The sequence below is a fragment of the Montipora foliosa genome, chromosome 1 (genome assembly GCF_036669935.1).
Source record: "Montipora foliosa isolate CH-2021 chromosome 1, ASM3666993v2, whole genome shotgun sequence".
Classification (NCBI taxonomy): domain Eukaryota; kingdom Metazoa; phylum Cnidaria; class Anthozoa; order Scleractinia; family Acroporidae; genus Montipora; species Montipora foliosa.
This window is the reverse complement of record NC_090869.1, coordinates 71,223,493-71,248,903: the sequence shown is the minus strand read 5'-3', so window position 1 is coordinate 71,248,903 and position 25,411 is coordinate 71,223,493. Positions and strand designations below refer to the sequence as shown.

The 25,411-nt window shown below is 48.6% G+C and overlaps 14 non-coding genes and 2 pseudogenes across 14 annotated transcripts; 12 read left to right on the top strand and 4 right to left on the bottom strand.

The window, feature by feature from the left end:
• The first annotated feature begins 5,297 nt into the window (after positions 1–5,297).
• On the top strand, positions 5,298–5,474 carry LOC137982288 (U2 spliceosomal RNA; annotated as a pseudogene).
• A 5,737-nt stretch (positions 5,475–11,211) lies between these two features.
• On the top strand, positions 11,212–11,384 carry LOC137982334 (U2 spliceosomal RNA; annotated as a pseudogene).
• Positions 11,385–11,577: 193 nt separating this feature from the next.
• LOC137982736 (U1 spliceosomal RNA) lies at positions 11,578–11,741 on the top strand. Its single transcript, XR_011118808.1, has one exon. It is a non-coding gene; the product is annotated as a U1 spliceosomal RNA (small nuclear RNA).
• A 975-nt stretch (positions 11,742–12,716) lies between these two features.
• Positions 12,717–12,835, bottom strand: LOC137982487 (5S ribosomal RNA). Its single transcript, XR_011118729.1, has one exon. It is a non-coding gene; the product is annotated as a 5S ribosomal RNA (ribosomal RNA).
• A 265-nt stretch (positions 12,836–13,100) lies between these two features.
• On the top strand, positions 13,101–13,292 carry LOC137982214 (U2 spliceosomal RNA). The gene has a single exon (XR_011118636.1). It is a non-coding gene; the product is annotated as a U2 spliceosomal RNA (small nuclear RNA).
• Positions 13,293–18,931: 5,639 nt separating this feature from the next.
• Positions 18,932–19,120, top strand: LOC137982330 (U2 spliceosomal RNA). The gene has a single exon (XR_011118666.1). It is a non-coding gene; the product is annotated as a U2 spliceosomal RNA (small nuclear RNA).
• A 195-nt stretch (positions 19,121–19,315) lies between these two features.
• Positions 19,316–19,479, top strand: LOC137982154 (U1 spliceosomal RNA). The gene has a single exon (XR_011118620.1). It is a non-coding gene; the product is annotated as a U1 spliceosomal RNA (small nuclear RNA).
• A 977-nt stretch (positions 19,480–20,456) lies between these two features.
• On the bottom strand, positions 20,457–20,576 carry LOC137982584 (5S ribosomal RNA). The gene has a single exon (XR_011118758.1). It is a non-coding gene; the product is annotated as a 5S ribosomal RNA (ribosomal RNA).
• A 269-nt stretch (positions 20,577–20,845) lies between these two features.
• Positions 20,846–21,038, top strand: LOC137982263 (U2 spliceosomal RNA). Its single transcript, XR_011118649.1, has one exon. It is a non-coding gene; the product is annotated as a U2 spliceosomal RNA (small nuclear RNA).
• A 194-nt stretch (positions 21,039–21,232) lies between these two features.
• Positions 21,233–21,397, top strand: LOC137982167 (U1 spliceosomal RNA). Its single transcript, XR_011118625.1, has one exon. It is a non-coding gene; the product is annotated as a U1 spliceosomal RNA (small nuclear RNA).
• A 1,003-nt stretch (positions 21,398–22,400) lies between these two features.
• Positions 22,401–22,519, bottom strand: LOC137982409 (5S ribosomal RNA). The gene has a single exon (XR_011118682.1). It is a non-coding gene; the product is annotated as a 5S ribosomal RNA (ribosomal RNA).
• A 266-nt stretch (positions 22,520–22,785) lies between these two features.
• On the top strand, positions 22,786–22,975 carry LOC137982276 (U2 spliceosomal RNA). The gene has a single exon (XR_011118653.1). It is a non-coding gene; the product is annotated as a U2 spliceosomal RNA (small nuclear RNA).
• Positions 22,976–23,169: 194 nt separating this feature from the next.
• LOC137982751 (U1 spliceosomal RNA) lies at positions 23,170–23,332 on the top strand. The gene has a single exon (XR_011118811.1). It is a non-coding gene; the product is annotated as a U1 spliceosomal RNA (small nuclear RNA).
• Positions 23,333–24,311: 979 nt separating this feature from the next.
• LOC137982613 (5S ribosomal RNA) lies at positions 24,312–24,429 on the bottom strand. Its single transcript, XR_011118764.1, has one exon. It is a non-coding gene; the product is annotated as a 5S ribosomal RNA (ribosomal RNA).
• A 266-nt stretch (positions 24,430–24,695) lies between these two features.
• LOC137982204 (U2 spliceosomal RNA) lies at positions 24,696–24,887 on the top strand. The gene has a single exon (XR_011118634.1). It is a non-coding gene; the product is annotated as a U2 spliceosomal RNA (small nuclear RNA).
• A 194-nt stretch (positions 24,888–25,081) lies between these two features.
• On the top strand, positions 25,082–25,245 carry LOC137982134 (U1 spliceosomal RNA). The gene has a single exon (XR_011118615.1). It is a non-coding gene; the product is annotated as a U1 spliceosomal RNA (small nuclear RNA).
• Positions 25,246–25,411: the final 166 nt, after the last annotated feature.

Below are 25,411 nucleotides of genomic sequence, written 5' to 3'. Positions count from 1 at the left end.
CGTTCCTTGTGGTATCCTTGCTATTGCGATTCCATGGATGCTGATACTGATACACGTGTTAATTGGGGCGACGCCCCTATGGATCATGTTTCTGAGAATGTTGTTGTGAATCCTTCCTCTGATATTGCTGCTGCCTCATCGGATACTGTTATGTCATATGCTGGTGTCCTGCCGGGTCTGGTGACCCTGTTCCGCTCGTCAATAATCCTCCTGTTCGCAGCCGTTTTGTTCCGTCTACCTTTGAGAGAGAGAATTTTTCTGTTTACAACCGCTTGCCAGAGAGACCGTGTTCTGCCTTTTTTCCGAAACCTGATGGCGACTTTGCTTTAAGGATCTTTTTGCCGACCTAGAGACCTGCCAGATCCCTTCTGCTGCTGTTCGCTGCGTCCAATGGGTTCCCCGCAGCAAGTGTGTGTGTCACCTTTGCCAAAGAAGATTATCGTAACACCTTTCTTCGGGCTTCATCGTTGGTGCCTCGTTTCCTCCGCTCTGGTGCCCCTACAGCTTCTGGTAATCCCCGTATCGTCTATGTTGCTGTTTTTGGTGCTCCTTATGAGCTTCCTGATTCTGCGCTTCATATGCGTCTTGCTCCCTATGGTACTGTGAAGTTTACTCGACGTAGTAAACACCAGAACTACCCTGCGTTGGACAATGGAACTCGGGTCTTTGGTATGGTCCTGTCCAAATCTATCCCTTCCTTTCTTCGTTTTGGCCGGGTTCTAGTCCGTGTTCGTCATGACAATCAGACGCCTACTTGTCGAAAGTGCAACCTCCCCGATCATATGGCTAAGGATTGCCCTAATACCTTCTGCTACAATTGCGAGCACGTTGGTCATATGTTTAAGGAATGCCCTGAAGAGGATTTTGCTGCTGTGTGTCGTGACCAAGGCCATAAGGCTATCGATTGTCAGCATTCGTGGCATCGCCGTCCTCGATCTTACCGAGATGCTGACAAGCCGGATGACCCTCCTCCCCAGCCGTCTCCTGACCTTCAACCTGCTGTTCAGCCCTCTAATCGACCTTCGCAGCCTACTAGCCAACTATCTTCATCCTGCTCTTCCCAATCCTCGTCGCAGTCTTCCTCTTTGCAGCCTTCTTCTGAGCACTCTCGCCCCTTCGCAGATACAATCTTCCCCTCCTCTTTTCTTCTGACCTTTCTCAGTCCCAGAGTATTTTGGCTTCCTATGCGCCCTCTAATCCAGCCTTGGTAGAAGCTGCCTCCGATGCCGAAGTAGCCTATGCTATGGATGTTGCCGATCCTCCGCCTGACTCCCTTCCTGATTACCCTGATGACAACTCCGATCCTGATAATGTTCCTGCCCCTGTCGCTGACCCTGTTCCTGATGCTGTTCCTGTCTTGACGTTGACGTTGCTTCTGACGATACTGATCCTGACCTTGATGCTGATTCGCCTTTACAGACCTCTCGCCCGCTGCTTTCTGACCCTGGTGACCATCCTCTCGTCGTTTCTGATGATTCTGACTCAGATGATTATACTCCTGCGCCTGACCTTTTCCCAACTCGTACGTTGGGACGAGCTGTCAAGAGAGGATCCAGCCGGACACCTGCTAATGTCACTCCAACCATTGTGCCTGTTCGTAAGTCAACGAATCCTTCGCGTGTGCCTACGAAAAAAAGCCGTCCATCATGACCTCTATATTTAATTTAATTTCAATTAATTCACGTGGTTCTAATCGGGCTACTCGGAAAGCTTTGCTTGATTATGTTCGTTTCGGTTTCGGTATTATCTGCATTCAGGAAACTTTAATATCTGATCCTGTTGCCTTTAATTCCCTGGTTGCTGACTGGAGTGGGCCATCTTTTTGGTCCCTGCTGTTGGTAAACAGGCTGGTGTTATTATTTTGATTTCCGATCGTTTTGATGGTCAAGTTTTATCTTGGCGTAGAGATCATGATGGACGTGTCCCTTAGTTTACTCGTTGAGTATAATAATCGTAAGTTTAATATTATTAATATTTATGCGCCCACCCTTTTGACTGACCGAAAAGTGTTTTTCGAGAATCTGCATGCTTTCTGCCTTCCTGCTGATTTTACTATTATTGCCGGTGATTTCAATTGCTATGAATCTGATTTAGATAAATTTGGTGGCAATGTTTCCATTGCAAAATACCTCTCTGACTTTCGTCGTTCACTTTACCTTGAAGATGCTTGGCGCAAATTGCATCCCCGTGTCCGAGCGTGCTCTTGGTTTAATTCTAATTTTTTCCATCGGCTCGCGCCTTGACAAATTTTTTGTTTCCCGAAATTTATTCCCCTTAGTTCAGTCCTGTGACATTTCTCCTTGCGCCTTTTCTGATCATGATTTTGTTAATCTTTCTTTAAAATTGGAGTCTAATTATATGCGTGGTCCGGGCTTATGGAAATTTAATTCCTCCCTTTTGAATGATAGCGATTTTTGTCTTTCCTTTGATGCTAAGATTCGCGAGCTCTCCGATTGCGTTGACTATTTTCCGTCAGTCAAATGTTGGTGGGACTTTTTTAAGGACTCTATTCGCTCGGAAATTATTTCCTTCGCTAAGAATAAACGTAGAAGTCTCTCGCATGAGCGCGTCCTTATAACTAATGCAATAATTGGTCTCAAGCGCCGTCTTGTCTGTGGCGACCTTTCGGTCGCCCCTGAAATTTCTCGGCTTGAATCTGAACTGAATGCTCTTACCTTGCGTGTTTTGGAAGGCTCTAAAATCCGTTCTCGCGTCCAGTGGCTTGAGGAGGGCGAGAAGCCTTCACGCTTCTTCTTCAAGTTAGAACGTGAGCGCTTAGACCGTAATAACGTTTCTTCCATTTTGAATGATAATGACATTGAAGTTTTCACTCGGGAGGAGATTGAACGTGCGCACGTGCGCTTTTATTCAAATCTTTTCTCGCAAGAGGTTATTGATCCTGTGTGTAAACAAATCTGTTTTGATTCTATTCCTTCTTCGCTTTCTCCTCCTCTGCGCGACTCATGCGAGGGACTTTTAACTTTAGATGAATTGACTATTTCATTAAGGAGCCTTAGCCTAGGAAGGTCACCTGGTTCTGATGGTTTGTCTGTCGAATTTTACTTGCGTTTTTGGGACATTCTGGGCCCCCTTTTGCTATCAGTCGCAAACCAATGTTTCCATGACTCTGAACTTTCGGATTCTATGAAAGGAAGCGTTACTCGCCTTATTTATAAGAAGCGTGGGGATATTAAGAATTTGAAAAACTGGAGGGCCCATTTCTTTGCTCAATGTGGATTATAAGATTATCTCTAAAGCTATCACAACTCGTCTTTCTTCGGTTATGCATCACATAGTTTCCCCTGATCAATCTTGCTCTGTTCCGGGTCGTTCAATCTTCTCTAATGTGAGTTTGTTGCGCGATGTTTTGAGCCACATTGAGCAAACAAATGAGTCTGCTATTTTGATTAGTTTAGATCAAGAAAAAGCCTTCGACCGAGTCGATCGCGTCTTCCTTCTAGAGCTGCTTAATGTTTACGGTTTTGGTTCTGATTTTTGTCGCTGGATTAGTACCTTTTATAATGGTGCTTGCATGCGTATCATCCTTAACGATTGGCTTACTGAGAGTATCCCCCTTGAACGGGGCGTCGTCAGGGGGATCCTCTCTCTCCTCTACTTTATGTTTTATGTGTAGAAGTTCTTGCTAACCTGATCCGTAGATCTCCTGAGATTGAGGGGTTTTTACTTCCTGGTGCAAGGGGTTTGCAGGCCAAGGTTCGCCTTTATGCTGATGACACTACTGCTGTTTTGAAAGACCTTTTCTCTCTAAATAAGCTTTTTGATTGTGTTAGTGTTTACGAACGTGGTTCTGGAGCTAAGCTAAATAAGTCGAAAACGGAGGCCATGTGGCTCGGTGCTTGGCGTTCTCGGACTGACGAACCCCTTGGACTTACTTGGGTCAAGAAAATGAAAATTCTTGGGGTCTTTTTTGGTACTATCCCTGTTGAGAATGATAATTGGCAACCTAAACTAAACAAACTAGAGAAGTCCCTCAATCTTTGGAGATCTCGTTCTTTGTCCTTCCTAGGCAAGGCTCTCCTTATTAACACCTTAGGGTTAAGTAAGCTGATGTATCTAGCTAGGGGTTTGCTTCCCCCTGCCTGGGTCCTTTCCCGTATCAATAGTTTCATCTGGCCTTTTCTTTGGGGTTGTAAAATTGAGACGGTTGCTCGTAATACTTTATATTTAAGCGCTGCGCAAGGGGGTATAGGTATTATTAACTTTAGTGTTAAGTGCCTTGCCTTGCAGTTAGCGGGGATGGCTTTTACTTTGGACTCGCCTCACGATTCTAGTTTTTATCTTTGTAAATATTTTGTTGGTAGACGTTTGTCTTCTCTTCGCCCCCAGTGGAACTTTTTGCGCGATAATTTTGCCCCTTCTGCCTGCTTTCCGTCTCCTTTTTACGCCCGCTGTCTCGAAACTCTTTTATCCGTTGGTAATTGCGACTTAACTTCTAAGCGTTTATATTTGAAACTACTTTCCTCGAATTCCTCCTCCCCTATCTTGCATAGAGTTTGGACCCAGGTTTGTGGCTCTTCTTTTTCACTCAATGATCATTGGTCTCTCGTTCGAGATTCTCTTACCGAAATCCTAAAAATGATCTCTTGTGGCTAATCGCTCTCCGCGGTGTTAAGGTTCGCGATTCCCTTGCTAATTGGGGATATATTAACTCGGCTTTCTGTGCTTCTTGCCCTAGACGAGAGACTATAGATCATTGTTTTTTGCATTGCCCTCGGGTTAAGCGGGTTTGGTCCCGTTTTTCCCCAATTTTAGATCGTGTGCTAGGCTTTCGGCTTACCTTAAATGTCCCCTTCGTGTTCTTTTTTATTTGGCCCCCTCTCGTTACAAAGAGGGCTCGCATTGCGCGCCACATTATCAAGACCATTCTCTACGGTGTTTGGCTTTTTCGCAATAAGGCCACCTTTTATAACGGTAAAGAAGATCATCGGGCTATTATCCGTTTTGTTTCTGGCGATCTCCGTAGTCGAATTAAGCTCGATCACTTTCGCCTTTCAGACAGTCGCTTTTCTTCTTTGTGGTCTCTCCCAGGCTTTTGCACCGTAGAGAACGGTCTTCCTAGCGTTACTATTTAGGCGTACATTTAATTCTCGTTTTGCTTTGTCCGCGCGCTGTTTGCGGTGCCTGTAATCCGGCTCTCTTTAAGGAACTTGCGCAGTTCATGGACTTTATCGTTAGGGCCCCTGGCCCTTACGGCTAGCTGCTTACTCCGGCTTTGTAACTCTGTAGACTTTTTTGTATTCCTGAATATGTAATTGCTCCATTTTTATTTGTGAATAAACGCTCTTTTGACAAAAAAAAATCTGTTCTTATCAGCTTAATATCTGATACGCTGCTCATCGAGCAGCTCATATATTAAACTGATTTTTGGAACTGGGCCGTGGAAAAGAGGCTTGCCTCGTCCCGGCCACGGGTTGCCTCGGTATAGCACTACCTCCGAGCGTGGCCCACTTCCCTCTGGGAAGAAATAATCAAGTGAAAGCAGAACAAATGACCAAGCAACCAACCTTCACATTCTCTTCTCTTTTCTAGGTAGCATAGCAGCGAGTGGACAGCACGACACGACAGGACGAGGAGCACGTGACCCCCATTACCACATGGTATGCGCAGACAAGTTGCGTTTTGCGGTTCCGGAGAGGTTGAAAAGGCATACTTACCTGACGCTGTGCTTGGCCGGAGGCCCTACCATTTTGGTTGCGTGGTTCTTCGGTTCTTTCTGCGTGGTTGGTGTTTCCTTTTGGCGTCCGCCTTTTGGATTTTTGGTTCGTCTTCACAGGCAGCCATTTTGGTCACCCATCCTGTGTTCTTGGCCATCTACGAGCTCGCTGGTTTTTGGCCCTTTGGATTTGTGGTGAGTGGGGCTTTTGCCCCTTTCCCGGCTCTAGCCGGTCCCCTTTCTTACTTTTTTTTTCTTAATAGCCATGTCTCGCCTTTTTAGGCGCACTGTTGTGTTCTCGATGTGTCAGGTTTTTCTGAAGAGCGTGATCTCAACTATATTGCTGAGAAAATTTGTTCAACCTTTAGTGTCGGTGATGTTGTATCAATTCAATTTATGCCTGGCAAATCTGTCCGTGTATCTTTTAAGGATGAGTCCATTAAGACTACGGTCCTAAGTAATGACTCTTTATCTGTAGATGGCGTCCCTTGTCCTGTACGGGGGGTGGGGGTCCCAGACCTGAAAACGTCCTCATTTTCCGTTGTCCATTTGAGGTCGAACACTCTGTTCTAAAAGAAGTCATGTCTCAGTATGGGACTGTCCATGGGATCCAGCATAGGTCCTGGTTGCATCTTGATGGTGTCATGGATGGCTCCCGTGTCGTTCGTATGACTCGTGCTCGCGGCATCTCGCGTACTATTCTTGTTAAGGACCATCAATGTAAAGTATGGTATAAAGGGATGCCGATTTCTTGCGATATTTGTTCGGGCTCTCACAAAGCCCAGGACTGCCCCTACAAGGGCGTCTGCATGCGGTGCCGCCAACCTGGCCATGTCCAGCGCGACTGCACCAATGCACCAAAACGCGTGGGGTACCAGTGGTAGTGGGGTGGATGCTGTGGCTAACCCCGATCCTGTAGAAGCTCAGGTGGAGGCTCCGGCTTCCCCCCTCCTGTTTTTCTCTCCTTCTGCTTTGCCTCCCACTGGTTCATCTGACTCTGAGACCGCTCCACCCTCCATGGAGGGTGCTGTTGTGTCTGCTGGTGAGGACGCCCCTGGCTCAGGCAGTGTTGCCTGCGCCACGGGCCCTGGTCCTCTCCCCTCCTGGGGATCTGCTCCCGATCTCAGCGCTAGCGAGTTGCCTCCATGTTCTGCTGATGACAATTTGGTGCGTGCATCTGGTCTCGGGAGCGATCACATGTTTAGCCCCTTGAGTGACGTTGATATCAGCAGTGAGCTGGAATCAAACGATGACTCTGAAAGTAACGTTAAGGTGCCGCAAAGTACGGCAGCATTAGTAGTGTTAATCCTAGTGACAGTAGTGTTAAGGAACAGCCTAGTGGCGGCAATTTAATAATGGTGTGGAAAAACTGGCGAAGATGCCATTAAACGTAATGATATTAGTGTGAGCTCACAAAATGGTGATAATTTAAACAATGTTAAAAGAAATACTGTTAAGCCACTGGATAATGGCAACCTAGTTAACGCAGCTGATAAAGGAGCTGCCAAAAGTACTGAGAATTCTGTTAAAAAATTAGAAAATGTTAAAAAACCACCAAGTGGTGGCACTTCATGTAAAGTGGCTGAGAATACAGGTGTGCGTCGTAAGGGTACTGTTGCTAGTGGTGGTACCGACGGTCTTGTTTCTTCGGGTGTTCCTCCATCCTCCCAATCTGTTGAACCTTTGGAGGTGGAAATGGTTGAGGTATCCACTCCTCGTAAACGTGGTTGTGATTCCGTTGAGACCTCCTCTGATAGCTCTTCTGTTACTCCTTCCCGAAAGGCTCTTACGAAGGTGGCTAAGAAGAGTGGAGCTGCGCCCTCTTCTACTAAATCGAAGACTCGTGCTTCAGCTGATACTGTCAAGTCTGCGAAGCACGAAGGTTTGCCTGATGTGTCGGTTTCCCTCCCCCAACGCAAAGCACGTACATAGTTATTCTTTTACTGTACTCCATTATGGCTCTGTCAGTTGTCTCAGTTAATGTCAACGGTCTGCGAGACCAGTCTAAGCGAGCTGGGTTTGTACAGTGGCTTCATTCCTTGCCTGTTGTTCCTGATGTAGTGTGCCTCCAAGAGGCCCACTGCATCTCCCTCAGTGAGTGTCAGTCCTGGTTCCAGTCATCTGGTCTTTCCGTTGTGGCGTCTCCCGGCTCTAATAAGTCTTGTGGTTGTATTGTTTTGTTTCGTCCAGTGTTGTCCCTTGTTAAATCTTCCTCTGATAGTTGTGGTCGGTTTTTTGTTATGTGAGTTTTCTTTGCGTGGCGCTGTGTTCAGGGTTGCTTGCATTTATGCTCCCAATCGCAACCCTGATCGTGATGCCTTCCTGGACGAGGTCTCTTCCCGATTAGACCCTTCAGTTCCCACCCTCCTCGCCGGCGATTTTAATACCGTCTTTGATCGCGCTGCTGACCGTGTGTGGGGCTCCGTGGTCGGTGATACCTCGCGTGAGAGTGTTGTTGCCCTTTGGTCGTCTTTTTGACGATGTCTGTTGTATTGATATTTGGAGATACCTCCATCCGTCTTCCTCCGCCTTTACCTGGACTAAGGCGGATGGCTCTATCTCCTCCCGTATAGATCTAATTGGGTGTCCTTATGTCTGGGTTGCGTCTGTCTCTGTTTGTGAAATTCTTCCGTGTCCGTTTTCAGACCATTGTGCTGTGTCCTGCTCTCTCACTGTTCCTGACGTTATTCCTCCTGGTCCGGGGCTTTGGAAGCTTAATACCTCAGTCCTGGAGGAGGAGGAGTACTGTCGCCTTATTTCTGACTTTTGGGCCGATTGGAAGGACTGTAAGCTCTGTTTTTCCTCTCTTTCCAAGTGGTGGGATTCCGGTAAAGCAAAGATCAAGGGCATTACGGTATCTTACTGTGTGCGCCGGTCGCAGAAAGATTCTTGGTCACGTGATTTGTTGGCTAGGTTGGCGGCACACCTCAAGGCACGGCTTGATGCTGGTTGCCTGTCTGTTTTAGGTGTTTATCGATCCACCCTTGAACAGCTTTCCGCCTATGACATCAGGGCTGCTCAAGGTGCCCAAGTACGGTCACGTGTCCGATGGGTTGAGGAGGGCGAGGTCTCATCGGCGTACTTTTTTCGTTTAGAGAAGAAACGGTCTGCTGACCGGTGGGTTTCTGCGCTTCGGAACCCTGATGGGTCCATTGTTTCAACACCTTCTGATCTGTGTTCTTCGTTTGCCACTTTCTACTCCTCTCTTTTTACTGCCTGTCCTACGGATTCCGCTGCTCAAGATTTTCTCCTCAGTAATGTGTCCTTGGTCCTTTCATCTGCCCAAGCTGATCTTTGTGAGGGCTTTCTGACTCTTGGGGAGTGTCATCGTGCCCTTGTTGGCATGGCTCGTCGTAAAGCCCCGGGGTCGATGGCCTCCCCATGGAGTTTTACTTGAAATTCTGGGACGTTCTTGGGTCTGATTTAGTGGAGGTCTTGAATTCGTGTTATCTGTCTGGTTCTATGTCTTTGTCTCAACGGCGGGGTCTCATATCCTTAATCTTTAAGAAGGGAGATCGGTTGGACGCTCGTAACTGGCGCCCCATCTCCCTTCTTAACGTCGACTATAAGCTTGCTTCTCGTGTTATTGCTGGGCGCCTTCTCAAAGTTATCCATCTGGTTGTTAGTGAGGATCAGACCTGCGGTGTTCCTGGCAGGTTTTATTGGCGAGAATGTTGCTCTTTTGCGTGATGTGGTTGCCTTTGCCACGGAATCTGACATCCCGGTTGCCGTTCTCTCCTTAGACCAGGAAAAGGCCTTTGATAGAGTGGGATTGGTCATTTATGTGTGCTACTCTGTCGAGGATGGGTTTTGGCCCATCTTTTGTCCGTTGGGTTGTTCTGTTCTATTCTGCTGTCCAAAGCTCTGTAGTTGTTAATGGTTATCTGTCTCGGTTTTTTCCTTTGTCTCGTGGCGTGCGTCAGGGCTGTCCTTTGTCTCCATTATTATATGTTCTAGTTTCTGAAGTGCTTGCTGTTAACATTCGTGCCAATCCACGTATCATTGGTCTTTCTGTCCCCGGGGCCCCGCGGGCCCTGTCTCCGATCTCGCAGTACGCCGATGACACCTCTCTCATCGTCACGTCTGATATTGCCATTGCTGCTATTTTTGAAGTTTATGCTCTTTTTGAAAGGGGTTCTGGTGCTAAGCTTAATCAGTCCAAATCCAAGGGATTGTGGCTCGGTTCGTGGTCTGGCAGGACTGACCCCCCTGTCACCCTGGACTGGACCTCGGCCAAGATCAAAGTGCTGGGCGTCTTTATTGGGCCTGGGAATTTGGAGGAAGTGAACTGGCGTCCTAGGATTGATGCCGTGGAGAATGTGCTGGCTTCTTGGAGGCAACGCTCCCTGTCCTACGGCGGGAGAGCTCTCGTCATCAACGCCTTGTCCCTTTCTAGGGTTTGGTACATTGCCTCCCTAATTCATGTCCCCCCTTGGGTTTCTTCCGAGCTTTGTAAATTGGTTTTTGGGTTTTTTTGGAAGGGCAAACGCGATCTGGTTTCTCGTGCTGTTGTTGTTCAGCCTACATCTGCTGGTGGTTTTTCTGTCATTGATCTTCGTCTTAAAGTTTCTGCGCTCCTTGTCCAGTGGGTTCGGCGTTTCACTGTTTCTCCGAGTAGTTGGGTCCATTTCTTTTCCTTTTGGTGTGATTCTCGTTTTGGTGTCCCTGCTCTTGATGTTCTGTCCCGTCCTGAGGCCTTTTCCTCCAAGTCCCTTCCCCCTTTTTACTCTGCTCTTCTGTCTGCTTGGCGTTTGGCTGGTGGTTCCTTTTCCCGTCGGCGTTCCTCCCTTGTCATTGCGTCTTTGTCTCCTCATCATGTTGCTGCTGTTTCCTCTATCTCTGCAAATTCTGTTTATTTGTTTTTTTGCTGTCTGAGGATCGTCCGATTCCCATTGTGTTGACAAGTTTTTCCCTTTGTATGGCTCACTCTACTGGCCTTCGACCTGGTCCCAATTGTTCTTCTTCAATCTTGACCGCCCAGTGATCGATCTCAACTGGAAGGTCGCCCATGGCGTGTTGTACACTGCCGATCGCCTTGTCGGTTTTGGGTACTCGGTCGACCCTTCTTGCTTTTGCCGTCTTGCCTCTGAATGTCCTTCTCACTTGTTTTTCTCCTGCCCTCTTGCTCATAGTGTGCTTTCATGGTTACAGTCTCTATTGTTTGGTTTTTCGTCTTCGTCCCCCTCTTTGGTTTGCCGTCACGTGCTGTTTGGTTTTGACCCGGCTGAGATCCGTCAAGTTCCTCGTGTTTTCATGTACATCCTAGGTGTCTGTAAGTATTTTATCTGGCTCGCTCGGAATGACTTTCGTTTCCGTAATGTGCCGCCTGGTGCCCTCGATGTCATCGCAAAGGTCCGCTCTCGTGTCAAGTTCAATCTACCTCTCCTTTTTAAGCGTTTTAAGTCCCCCCCGTCGTCTACGTTATTTTCATCGTCAGTGGGGTGCGTCTGGCATTATCGGCTCTGTTTGCAATGGTCGTTTTTCTCTGTCCCAGTTTTAGTCCTGTTATCGTCCCGGGCTGTTGCTTGTTTCACGGCGTACCTACCTTTGTAGGATGAGTCTTTCTGGCTGGCGACCTTGTCGGCGCTGCTCATCGAGCAGCTAATATATTAAACTGTGTTTTGGAACTGGGCCGTGGAAAAGAGGCTTGCCTCGTCCCGGCCACGGGTTGCCTCGGTATAGCACTACCTCCGAGCGTGGCCCACTTCCCTCTGGGAAGAAATAATCAAGTGAAAGCAGACCAAATGACCAAGCAACCAACCTTCACATTCTCTTCTATTTTCTAGGTAGCATAGCAGCGAGTGGACAGCACGACCCGACATGACGAGGAGCACGTGACCCCCATTACCACATGGTATGCGCAGACAAGTTGCGTTTTGCGGTTCCGGAGAGGTTGAAAAGGCATACTTACCTGACGCGGGAGGCACTGTGATCAGGGAGGCAGTCCTCTCAAGGTGAGGCTCTTTCATTGCACTTCGATTGGGTTGACCCTTGCGATTACCCCAAATGTGGGTAACTCGAGCGTATAATTTCTGGTAGTGGGGACCTGCGTTCGCGCTAGTCCCCGCACCAAACCCCGGTGGCAAAGTTGGCTAATGGAAGGTTTGTTGGTAACGTTTTCAGGCAGGGCAGGGAAGGAGATGCGGTGGCGGTGTAAGGACTAAGGAAGGTGAGTTGTATTTGTGAATTCCACTGCTGAAATTGTAGGTGAATGTTCCGTACTTGGTGCACTGCAAAACTGTGATTTTATTTCTTTCATTCTTGGCCGTAGAGAGAGCGAGATGACGTGTTTATTTCAGCCGCATCGATTTCCATCGATAGACGAGTGAGACAAGAAAATGCCAGCGGGTCGAGCTCTTATCCTCGTGCATCGTTTCGAAAACGTAAGTGGATGTGTGTTTGTACTGCTCCATCGCGATAGATTTCTTTTGCGTTGTGTTATGTTGCGTTCTGGAGAGCCCGTTTTGCATTGAGTAACTGAGGACCCGCCAGATCAGTTGGCGTTACATTTCTGTGGCCAACACTTTGTGGTTTCTCTATGTTATCAGTTAATTGGATTGTTATCATAAAAAGTAAATCTTTCATGGTCAGGATAGTGTCTTATCGGCCCTTTGAATACGTACTGTCCGTGTTGAGCAGGGAACAGTAAGACTTTGAAGTGCGCTACGTCACGTAAGTCACGTTTTCGCAGGATCAATGTTGTAGTGTTGTAGCCTTCGTTGTATGCATATCATCCGGGCTAGGTTAACTTCCATCTAATGCATAACAGTGCATGCATTTTTTACTTGTCGTATCCTGTTCTTTGCTCACACGAAAAGATACGTTTCATGTCATAAACGTTGGATTGATAAGATCTCGCGCGCACGCGCTCCCTTGGGAATACAAGTTCCACTTTCTCGTGTGAACTATTTTGTTTTTGTTGTATGTCTCATCTTTGACATATCGTTGGCATGTTGTGTTCAAAAAACCTGGTTTGGAATGTTCTTTCATTAAAGGAACTGAGATTTTTTGAGATAATCAAGTGTACAGAAGGAAAAAGGGAAGCCTACAACACGGGGTATTCCCAGGCGGTCTCCCATCCAAGTACTAACCCCGCCCGACAGGGCTTAACTTCGGTGATCGGACGAGAACCGGTGTTTTCCCTGTGGTATGGTCGTAGACAGTAATTCGCCGTGAAAATTAACTTTGTTATAAGGGAAAATAAACGAGGTCAGAGCAAGCACAATGTGCATTTGTCCTCTTGCCGTCAACGCAAGTGCCATGCAATGCTGGTCCTGCTGCCCACTGTACAAGGGCGATCGTTGTGTGCGCCTCGCTTTCAGGTTGGCTTTGGGCATTCCTTCCTTGGCACGGATTGTAATCGGACCACCATATCTCGTGGCCATGAGACTGGGAGCACCTTGTCCGCTGTGAGCATTTACGGGCATCCGCTTCTCGGCCTTTTGGCTAAGATCAAGTGTAGTATCTGTTCTTATCAGCTTAATATCTGATACGCTGCTCATCGAGCAGCTCATATATTAAACTGATTTTTGGAACTGGGCCGTGGAAAAGAGGCTTGCCTCGTCCCGGCCACGGGTTGCCTCGGTATAGCACTACCTCCGAGCGTGGCCCACTTCCCTCTGGGGAAGAAATAATCAAGTGAAAGCAGAACAAATGACCAAGCAACCAACCTTCACATTTCTCTTCTCTTTTCTAGGTAGCATAGCAGCGAGTGGACAGCACGACACGACAGGACGAGGAGCACGTGACCCCCATTACCACATGGTATGCGCAGACAAGTTGCGTTTTTGCGGTTCCGGAGAGGTTGAAAAGGCATACTTACCTGACGCGGGTTTTTATTATCTGCCAGGTTCGTGCCTTTCCTTGTGGTACGCGTAAGTTCCGTATTGGAATTGGAGTGTGGGGACAAGCGTTTTTGGGATTTGTGGTAAGATTTTTGATTCCTGAGTTTTACTGGTGACCCTCCTGGGGACTTATGCTTGGCGTCCTGCCATAACCCAGGGTAGCCAGTCTTTCTGTTCCCTTCCTGGGAGCTTTGCTTTCCGGGGGGACTGTTTTTTCTCTTTTTCCCTTTTCATCATGCCTCTTGCGGCCTTTAAGAGGACAGTAGTCCTCGACCTTTCCGATGTTCCAACCTCTGTTCCCAGGGCGGAACTTGTTACAGCCATCAAGGGAAAGTTCACCCCCTTTGTGATTGACAGTATTCAGTTTGTTCCCGTAAAACTGGTTCAGATTACTTTCGCTGACCCAAAATGTAAAAATATTGTTGAAGGTTATGATTTTGTCACTTTAGCTGGTGCTAAGTGCAAAGTCATGTATGCTGGGCCTCGAGCTCAAAATGTTATGTTGTATCACTATCCCTTTGAGGAGAGTGATGATCGCCTCCGGCCCTACTTTTCCTCGTACGGGAAGGTGGAGACGATAAGGCACCAGCATTACCCGGGTGACCCTGCAATCTGCACTGGAGCCCGTATCATCAAAATGGTTCGTTCTGGCCGGATCCCTCGTAATCTGGACATTGCTGGATATAAATGTAAGGTGTGGTATGTGGGTCAGCCGGCCGAATGTGATATCTGTCGTGGGGAACACCTCACCAAAAACTGTGACTTGCGCGGGAAGTGCCGCAGGTGTCGGGAGCCTGGTCACATGGCCAGGGATTGCCCAACCCCCCCAATGCCTGGGGGAACCCACCATCTTCGCCTGCGACCCCCGCCCATCCGTCCGCTTCACTTGTTGTTGGTGCCACTCCCCCGGAGTCGCTGCCTCCCCTCCTGGATGTCAGTTCTGGTCCTGAGGACCTTCCCACTTCTCCTGCAAGCTCTGACCATGAGGACTCTGGGGACGAGGGGGTAACCCTTCGTCCTCCTGCCCCCACGCAACCTGGTATTTCAAGTTGGGGTTCCCACACCGACCTCAGGGACAATGAGTTATCCCCCCTGGTACTCCACCCATGGCCTCTCCTGCCACCAGTAAATGTTAAGGAGGGTGCGGCCCTCCCTAAAACGGTAATGGTGGGTCCTCGACGCGCGTGCAGGTGGCTGCCTCCCCCGCCGCTGCGTCTGATGGTTTGGCTGCGCCACAGAGTAATACAATGTTAACACTAGTAGTAACGTAGTTGGTGTAATGGACAATACTACTATAGTTAATGGAAAAGAAATGGAAATGGATAATAGTAATAATGTAGTTACTGGAAAAGAAATGACAAATAATGCTGTAGTTAATGGAAAAGAAATGGAAATGGATAATAGTAATAATGGAAAAGAAATGGATACGAATGATAATGAACTAGTTAATGAGACTGAATACAGTCAAAGTATATTTAGTGACGATGACCCTTTAACGGGCATCAATGTAACCCCTGTAAATACCCCACAGGTTCTATCTCTGTCTCCCGTAATGGTTAACGAGGTCGAGCTGACTGATTCACCAGTCACTAAGCGTGGACTTTCGGATGTTGAGGCTTCCTCTGATGATCAGGTCAAGTCTAAGAAGAAAGCGAAGAAACCTCTTCCTGGTTCTGCGGTCCCCGGCCGCTCGAAGTCTGGAAAGGGCAGGGAGTCTGGGAGGGCTGTTCATTCTGGCCTTCCCTCCTTGGCTCCCCCTGCCCCGGTTCGGAGCCGTCGCTCCTAGTTGTGCTGTCTCTCTCTTTCTTCTCAGTTATGGCTCTCTCTATCCTCTCCTTAAACACCAATGGTCTCAGGGACTCGTCCAAGCGCGCTGGTGTTCTGCACTGGTTACGTTCCTTTCCTCAGGTCCCTGACATTGTCTGCCTACAAGAGGGCCCACTGCTCTTCAGACAGTGAATGTCAGTCTGGTTTCGTTCATCTGGTTTTAATGCAGTTGCTTCTGTTGGCTCTGCACACTCTTGTGGTTGCATCATTTTATTCCGCCCCACGGTCACCCTTACGAGCTCTTGGTGTGACACCGCTGGGCGTGTTGTTTTTTGCCACTTTACCCATTCTGGGCACCCGTTTCGTATCTGCTGTCTCTACGCCCCCAATCGCAACCCAGCCCGTGACGACTTCCTGGACGACGTCTCGTCTTGGGTTGATCCCACCTATCCGACCTTCCTTGCCGGGGACTTTAACACTGTGTTCGACCGCGCCCTCGATCGTCGGGGCTCCAATGTCTCTGACACTTCCCGCGAAAGTACTGCTACCTTAAAACGTCTTTTTGACTCCTGCTGTTGTCTGGACATTTGGAGGCACCTGCATCCTTCCGATTCTGCCTTCTCTTGGACTCGCTCAGACGGCCTTATGGCCTCCCGTATTGATCTCATTGGTGCCCCGTACTCCTGTTACCATCAGTCTTGACTTGCGATATTATTCCTTGTCCGTTTTCGGATCACTGTGGTGTGGTGCTTTCTTGTAGTGTCCCAGACATTGCTGCTCCTGGGACAGTTTCTGGAAGCTCAACATTTCTGTCCTCAATGATGAGGACTATATCCAGCATATCACTAATTTTTGGTCCGTTTGGAGGCAGTCCATGCTGTCCTTCCCGTCACTAGCTAAGTGGTGGGATAAGGGCAAGAGCCAAATCAAAGGCCTCACAATTAAATATTGCGCTGAGCGCTCGAAAGAAAACATCGCAGTGTCGAGACCTCCTTGGCCGACTAGCTGGGCATCTTAAGAACCGTGTTGATGCCGGTTTCACCTCCTGTGTTGAGCCGTACCATTCTACCCTGTCTGCCCTTGCTGCCCTAGACCTCGAGGCAGCTCGGGGAGCCCAAGTCCGTGCTCGGGCCAATGGGTTGAGGAAGGTGAAACCTCCTCGGCCTTTTTCTTCCGTCTGGAAAAGAAGCGTGCCGCCGACCGACTTATTTCAGCACTTCGATGCGATGATGGCACAGTGGTCTCGAGTTCAAAGGACCTATGCCAGGCTTTTGCTTCCTTTTATTCTAACTTGTTTAGTGCCGAGCCTACTGACGGGGACGTGGCTCTTTCCCTGCTCGACGCCCTCACCTCCACCTTGTCCGCCGACCAGGCTCAACAGTGTGATGGTCCTCTCCAGTCGGAGGAGTGTTATACTGCTTTATGTGGGATGGCTCGAGGCAAGACCCCGGGCTTGGATGGCCTCCCTATGGAGTTTTATGTCAAATTCTGGCCGGTGCTCGGACAGGACCTCGTGCTCGTCCTGAACTCATGTTATGAGGCTGGCACTCTCAGCCTCTCTCAGCGTCGAGGCATCATTTCTCTCATCTTTAAGACGGGTGACCGGCTGAACCCTCGTAACTGGCGGCCAATTTCCCTCCTTAGTGTGGACTACAAGCTCGCTGCCCGCGTCATCGCTGGGCGTCTCCTGAAGGTTATTCATGCCGTGGTGGCTGAGGATCAAACCTGTGGTGTCCCCGGTCGTTATATTGGTGAGAACGTCGCTTATCTCCGAGACATGGTCCATTACGCCACGCAATCCGGGTCTCCTTGTGCCATCCTCTCGCTCGACCAAGAAAAAGCGTTTGATCGCGTTGATTGGTCCTTTCTGCATGCCACCCTCTGCAGAATGGGTTTCCAAACCTCCTTTCTGCGCTGGATCCGCCTTTTCTATAATGCTGTTCAGAGTGCTGTCATTGTTAACGGTCATGTCTCAAACTTTTTCAGTCTCACACGGGGGGTGCGTCAAGGCTGCCCCCTCGCACCTTTGCTGTATGTTATGGTCGCTGAGGTCTTGGCCGCCAATATTCGAGCAAATCCCGCCATTACTGGACCTTTGCTGCCTGGACTGCCCTCACCGCTCTCTCCAATTTCCCAGTACGCGGATGACACATCGCTCATCTTGTCCTCCGATGCCTCCATTAGGGCTGTTTTTGACACCTACACAAGGTATGAGCTTGGTTCTGGATCCAAGCTCAACCTGACAAAGTCTCGCGGCTTGTGGCTGGGGTCTTGGGCTGGCCGAACTGACCCCCCTGTCCCTCTCGACTGGACATCTTCTAAGCTTAAAATCCTCGGAGTCTTCATTGGCCCGCATGACATTGATGAACTAATTGGCGGCCTCGGATAGAGGCTGTGGAACGCGTCCTCTCCTCCTGGCGTCAGCGCTCCTTGTCTTTTCATGGCAAGGCTTTGGTCATCAATTGCCTGGCCCTCGCCAGGGTTTGGTATGTGGCATCCCTGGTCCACATGCCCCCCTGGGTACTTAAAGAACTTAACTCCCTTGTTTTCTCATTCTTCTGGAAAACCAAGCGGGAGCTCGTTGCACGTGCTGTGGTCGTTCAGCCCACATCGCTGGGAGGTTTCTCGGTGGTGGACATTAAGCTCAAGGTTTGGTCGCTTCTGGGTCAGTGGGTCAAACGGTCTACTTTGTCCTCGTCAAGCTGGTCCTCCTTTGTGTCGTACTGGTTTCAATCGTGTTTTGCTGCCTCCTCTCTTGATGTTTTCTCCCGTCCCGCTGCCTTCGACAGGTCCCTGTTACCGCCATTTTACTCCTCTTTGCTTTTGGCCTGGGAGTCGCTTGGTGGCTCTTTTTCCCCCTCCCGGGGAACTTTGGTTTTCGCATCCTCTGACCCTCACGTTGTCGCCTCCGTGGCTTTTTTTCTCTGCCAAAGTCGGTTACCAGTTTCTTTTATCCTGTTCCTCTGTCACACCGCACTGTGTAGTTAAGTTCTTTCCCTCCTTTGGGGACCTTTACTGGTATGATACGTGGCGCCAGTTCCACTTCTTTGATTTTGACCGCTTTGTTGTTGATTTCTCCTGGAAGGTAGCTCATGGTGTGATTTACACTGCTGAGCGTCTTCTCTCTTTTGGTTTATCTGTCTCCTCCGCTTGTTTTTGTGGTCCTGTCGTCGAGTCACTGTCGCATTTGCTCTTTGTGTGTCCCCTTGCTCAAAGTGTTGTTGGTTGGCTACAGTCCCTCCTTTTTCATTTCTCGCCTATGTGTCCTGTGCTTGAGCGTCGCCATTTACTTTTTGGTTTCAATTCCACTGAGCTTCACGCAGTGCCCAAAGTCTTCAGTTACCTGTTGTGTGCCTGTAAGTTTCACATCTGGCTGGCCCGCAATGACTACCGCTTTCGTTCTGTCAACCTGGGGCCCTCGCCGTCATTGAGGGAGCAAAGGCCCGTGTCAAGTTCCACCTCCCCTTGCTCTTCAAGCGTTTTTCAACCCGGAGACGTCGACGTTATTTTGCCCGCCAGTGGGGGGCGGATGGAGTCATCGCCTCTATGTTTCCAACAAGCTCGTTTTTCGCTTCGGGCCACCTGCTTAATTCACCCTCTGTACCACCTGATTTGCTTAGTTTTATTTCGCCTCTGTCGCCTAATACTGGTGACCAATGCCTCAGGCGTTGGATGAGTCTGTCGACTGGTGACCTTTTAATATCTGATACGCTGCTCATCGAGCAGCTCATATATTAAACTGATTTTTGGAACTGGGCCGTGGAAAAGAGGCTTGCCTCGTCCCGGCCACGGGTTGCCTCGGTATAGCACTACCTCCGAGCGTGGCCCACTTCCCTCTGGGGAAGAAATAATCAAGTGAAAGCAGAACAGATGCCCCAGCAAGCAACCTGAACATTCTCTTTCTCTTTTCTAGGTAGCATAGCAGCGAGAGGACAGCACGACACGACAGGACTTGGAGCACGTGACCCCCATTACCACATGGTATGCGCCGACGAGTTGCGTTTTGCGGTTCCGGAGAGGTTGAATAGGCATACTGACCTGACGCGGGAGGCACGGTGATCATGTAGGCAGTCCTCTACAGGTGAGGCTCTTTCATTGCACTTCGATTGGGTTGACCCTTGCGATTACCCCAAATGTGGGTAACTCGAGCGTATAATTTCTGGTAGTGGGGACCTGCGTTCGCGCTAGTCCCCGCACCAAACCCCGGTGGCAAAGTTGGCTAATGGGAAGGTTTGTTGGTAACGTTTCAGGCAGGGCAGGGAAGGAGATGCGGTGGCGGTGTAAGGACTAAGGAAGGTGAGTTGTATTTGTGAATTCCACTGCTGAAATTGTAGGTGAATGTTCCGTACTTGGTGCACTGCAAAACTGTGATTTCTATTTCTTTCATTCTTGGCCGTAGAGAGAGCGAGAGGACGTGTTTATTTCAGCCGCATCGATTTCCATCGATCGACGAGTGAGACAAGAAAATGCCAGCGGGTCGAGCTCTTATCCTCGTGCATCGTTTCGAAAACGTAAGTGGATGTGTGTTTGTACTGCTCCATCGCGATAGATTTCTTTTGCGTTGTGTTATGTTGCGTTCTGGAGAGCCCGTTTTGCATTGAGTAACTGAGGACCCGCCAGATCAGTTGGCGTTACATTTCTGTGGCCAACACTTTGTGGTTTCTCTATGTTATCAGTTAATTGGATTGTTATCATAAAAAGTAAATCTTTCAGGGTCAGGATCGTGTCCTTATCGGCCCTTTGAATACGTACTGTCCGTGTTGAGCAGGGAACAGTAAGACATTGACGTGCGCTACGTCCCGTAAGTCACGTTTTCGCAGGATCAATGTTGTAGTGTTGTAGCCTTCGTTGTATGCATATCATCCGGGCTAGGTTAACTTCCATCTAATGCATAACAGTGCATGCATTTTTTACTTGTCGTATCCTGTTCTTTGCTCACACGAAAAGATACGTTTCATGTCATAAACTGTGGATTGATAAGATCTCGCGCGCACGCGCTCCCTTGGAATACAAGTTCCACTTTCTCGTGTGAACTATTTTGTTTTTGTTGTATGTCTCATCTTTGACATATCGTTGGCATGTTGTGTTCAAAAAACCTGGTTTGGAATGTTCTTTCATTAAAGGAACCTGAGATTTTTTGAGATAATCAAGTGTACAGAAGGAAAAAGGGAAGCCTACAACACGGGGTATTCCCAGGCGGTCTCCCATCCAAGTACTAACCCCGCCCGACAGGGCTTAACTTCGGTGATCGGACGAGAACCGGTGTTTTTCCCTGTGGTATGGTCGTAGACAAGTAATTCGCCGTGAAAATTAACTTTGTTATAAGGGAAAATAAAAACGAGGTCAGAGCAAGCACAATGTGCATTTGTCCCTCTTGCCGTCAACGCAAGTGCCATGCAATGCTGGTCCTGCTGCCCACTGTACAAGGGCGATCGTTTGTGTGCGCCTCGCTTTCAGGTTGGCTTTGGGCATTCCTTCCTTGGCACGGATTGTAATCGGACCACCATATATCGTGGCCATGAGACTGGGAGCACCTTGTCCGCTGTGATCATTTACGGGCATCGCTTCTCGGCCTTTTGGCTAAGATCAAGTGTAGTATCTGTTATTATCAGCTTTATATCTGATACCGCTGCTCATCGAGCAGCTCATATATTAAACTGATTTTTGGAACTGGGCCGTGGAAAAGAGGCTTGCCTCGTCCCGGCCACGGGTTGCCTCGGTATAGCACTACCTCCGAGCGTGGCCCACTTCCCTCTGGGGAAGAAATAATCAAGTGAAAGCAGAACAAATGACCAAGCAACCAACCTTCACATTCTCTTCTCTTTTCTAGGTAGCATAGCAGCGAGTGGACAGCACGACACGACAGGACGAGGAGCACGTGACCCCCATTACCACATGGTATGCGCAGACAAGTTGCGTTTTGCGGTTCCGGAGAGGTTGAAAAGGCATACCTTAGCTGACTCGGGAGGCACTGTGATCAGGGAGGCAGTCCTCTCAAGGTGAGGCTCTTTCATTGCACTTCGATTGGGTTGACCCTTGCGATTACCCCAAATGTGGGTAACTCGAGCGTATAATTTCTGGTAGTGGGGACCTGCGTTCGCGCTAGTCCCCGCACCAAACCCCGGTGGCAAAGTTGGCTAATGGGAAGGTTTGTTGGTAACGTTTCAGGCAGGGCAGGGAAGGAGATGCGGTGGCGGTGTAAGGACTAAGGAAGGTGAGTTGTATTTGTGAATTCACTGCTGAAATTGTAGGTGAATGTTCCGTACTTGGTGCACTGCAAAACTGTGATTTTATTTCTTTCATTCTTGGCCGTAGAGAGAGCGAGAGGACGTGTTTATTTCAGCCGCTTCGATTTCCATCGATAGACGAGTGAGACACGAAAATGCCAGCGGGTCGAGCTCTTATCCTCGTTGCCAATCGTTTCGAAGTAACGTAAGTGGATGTGTCTTGTACTGGGCTCATCGCGATAGAATTTCTTTTGCGTTGTGTGTATGGTTGCGTTCTGTAGAGCCCGTTTTGCATTGAGTAACTGAGGACCCTCCGCCAGATCAGTTGGGCGTTTACATTTCTGTGGCCAAGCACTCTTGTGGTTTCTCTATGTTATCAGTTAATTGGATGGTGTTATCATAAAAAGTAAATCTTTCATGGTCGAGGATAGTGTCTTATCGGCCCTTTGAATACGTACTGTCCGTGTTGAGGCCAGTGAACAGTAAGACTTTGAAGTGCGCTAACGTCACGGAGTCACGTTTTTCGCAGGATCAATTGGTGTAGTGTTGTAGCCTTCGTTGTAGGCATTAATCATCCGGGGCTTTTAATTTAACTTCCATCTAATTGCATACCATTTCATGCATTTTTTACTTGCCGTATCCTGTTCTTTGCTCACACGAAAAGATACGTTTCATGTCATAAACGTTGGATTGATAAGATCTCGCGCGCACGCGCTCCCTTGGGAATACAAGTTCCACTTTCTCGTGTGAACTATTTTGTTTTTGTTGTATGTCTCATCTTTGACATATCGTTGGCATGTTGTGTTCAAAAAACCTGGTTTGGAATGTTCTTTCATTAAAGGAAACTGAGATTTTTGAGATAATCAAGTGTACAGAAGGAAAAAGGGAAGCCTACAACACGGGGTATTCCCAGGCGGTCTCCCATCCAAGTACTAACCCCGCCCGACAGGGCTTAACTTCGGTGATCGGACGAGAACCGGTGTTTTCCCTGTGGTATGGTCGTAGACAAGTAATTCGCCGTGAAAATTAACTTTGTTATAAGGGAAAATAAAACGAGGTCAGAGCAAGCACAATGTGCATTTGTCCTCTTGCCGTCAACGCAAGTGCCATGCAATGCTGGTCCTGCTGCCCACTGTACAAGGGCGATCGTTGTGTGCGCCTCGCTTTCAGGTTGGCTTTGGGCATTCCTTCCTTGGCACGGATTGTAATCGGACCACCATATCTCGTGGCCATGAGACTGGGAGCACCTTGTCCGCTGTGAGCATTTACGGGCATCGTTCTCGGCCTTTTGGCTAAGATCAAGTGTAGTATCTGTTCTTATCAGCTTAATATCTGATACGCTGCTCATCGAGCAGCTCATATATTAAACTGATTTTTGGAACTGGGCGTGGAAAAGAGGCTTGCCTCGTCCCGGCCACGGGTTGCCTCGGTATAGCACTACCTCCGAGCGTGGCCCACTTCCCTCTGGGGAAGAAATAATCAAGTGAAAGCAGAACAAATGACCAAGCAACCAACCTTCACATTCTCTTCTCTTTTCTAGGTAGCATAGCAGCGAGTGGACAGCACGACACGACAGGACGAGGAGCACGTGACCCCCATTACCACATGGTATGCGCAGACAAGTTGCGTTTTGCGGTTCCGGAGAGGTTGAAAAGGCATACTTACCTGACGCGGGAGGCACTGTGATCAGGGAGGCAGTCCTCTCAAGGTGAGGCTCTTTCATTGCACTTCGATTGGGTTGACCCTTGCGATTACCCCAAATGTGGGTAACTCGAGCGTATAATTTCTGGTAGTGGGACCTGCGTTCGCGCTAGTCCCCGCACCAAACCCCGGTGGCAAAGTTGGCTAATGGGAAGGTTTGTTGGTAACGTTTCAGGCAGGGCAGGGAAGGAGATGCGGTGGCGGTGTAAGGACTAAGGAAGGTGAGTTGTATTTGTGAATTCCACTGCTGAAATTGTAGGTGAATGTTCCGTACTTGGTGCACTGCAAAACTGTGATTTTATTTCTTTCATTCTTGGCCGTAGAGAGAGCGAGAGGACGTGTTTATTTCAGCCGCATCGATTTCCATCGATAGACGAGTGAGACAAGAAAATGCCAGCGGGTCGAGCTCTTATCCTCGTGCATCGTTTCGAAAAACGTAAGTGGATGTGTGTTTGTACTGCTCCATCGCGATAGATTTCTTTTGCGTTGTGTTATGTTGCGTTCTGGAGAGCCCGTTTTGCATTGAGTAACTGAGGACCCGCCAGATCAGTTGGCGTTACATTTCTGTGGCCAACACTTTGTGGTTTCTCTATGTTATCAGTTAATTGGATTGTTATCATAAAAAGTAAATCTTTCATGGTCAGGATAGTGTCTTATCGGCCCTTTGAATACGTACTGTCCGTGTTGAGCAGGGAACACAGTAAGACTTTGAAGTGCGCTACGTCACGTAAGTCACGTTTTCGCAGGATCAATGTTGTAGTGTTGTAGCCTTCGTTGTATGCATATCATCCGGGCTAGGTTAACTTCCATCTAATGCATAACAGTGCATGCATTTTTTACTTGTCGTATCCTGTTCTTTGCTCACACGAAAAGATACGTTTCATGTCATAAACGTTGGATTGATAAGATCTCGCGCGCACGCGCTCCCTTGGGATACAAGTTCCACTTTCTCGTGTGAACTATTTTGTTTTTGTTGTATGTCTCATCTTTGACATATCGTTGGCATGTTGTGTTTCAAAAAACCTGGTTTGGAATGTTCTTTCATTAAAGGAAACTGAGATTTTTTGAGATAATCAAGTGTACAGAAGGAAAAAGGGAAGCCTACAACACGGGGTATTCCCAGGCGGTCTCCCATCCAAGTACTAACCCCGCCGACAGGGCTTAACTTCGGTGATCGGACGAGAACCGGTGTTTTCCCTGTGGTATGGTCGTAGACAAGTAATTCGCCGTGAAAATTAACTTTGTATAAGGGAAAATAAAAACGAGGTCAGAGCAAGCACAATGTGCATTTGTCCTCTTGCCGTCAACGCAAGTGCCATGCAATGCTGGTCCTGCTGCCCACTGTACAAGGGCGATCGTTGTGTGCGCCTCGCTTTCAGGTTGGCTTTGGGCATTCCTTCCTTGGCACGGATTGTAATCGGACCACCATATCTCGTGGCCATGAGACTGGGAGCACCTTGTCCGCTGTGAGCATTTACGGGCATCGCTTCTCGGCCTTTTGGCTAAGATCAAGTGTAGTATCTGTTCTTATCAGCTTAATATCTGATACGCTGCTCATCGAGCAGCTCATATATTAAACTGATTTTTGGAACTGGGCCGTGGAAAAGAGGCTTGCCTCGTCCCGGCCACGGGTTGCCTCGGTATAGCACTACCTCCGAGCGTGGCCCACTTCCCTCTGGGGAAGAAATAATCAAGTGAAAGCAGAACAAATGACCAAGCAACCAACCTTCACATTCTCTTCTCTTTTCTAGGTAGCATAGCAGCGAGTGGACAGCACGACACGACAGGACGAGGAGCACGTGACCCCCATTACCACATGGTATGCGCAGACAAGTTGCGTTTTGCGGTTCCGGAGAGGTTGAAAAGGCATACTTACCTGACGCGGGAGGCACTGTGATCAGGGAGGCAGTCCTCTCAAGGTGAGGGCTCTTTCATTGCACTTCGATTGGGTTGACCCTGCGATTACCCCAAATGTGGGTAACTCGAGCGTATAATTTCTGGTAGTGGGGACCTGCGTTCGCGCTAGTCCCCGCACCAAACCCCGGTGGCAAAGTTGGCTAATGGGAAGGTTTGTTGGTAACGTTTCAGGCAGGGCAGGGAAGGAGATGCGGTGGCGGTGTAAGGACTAAGGAAGGTGAGTTGTATTTGTGAATCCACTGCTGAAATTGTAGGTGAATGTTCCGTACTTGGTGCACTGC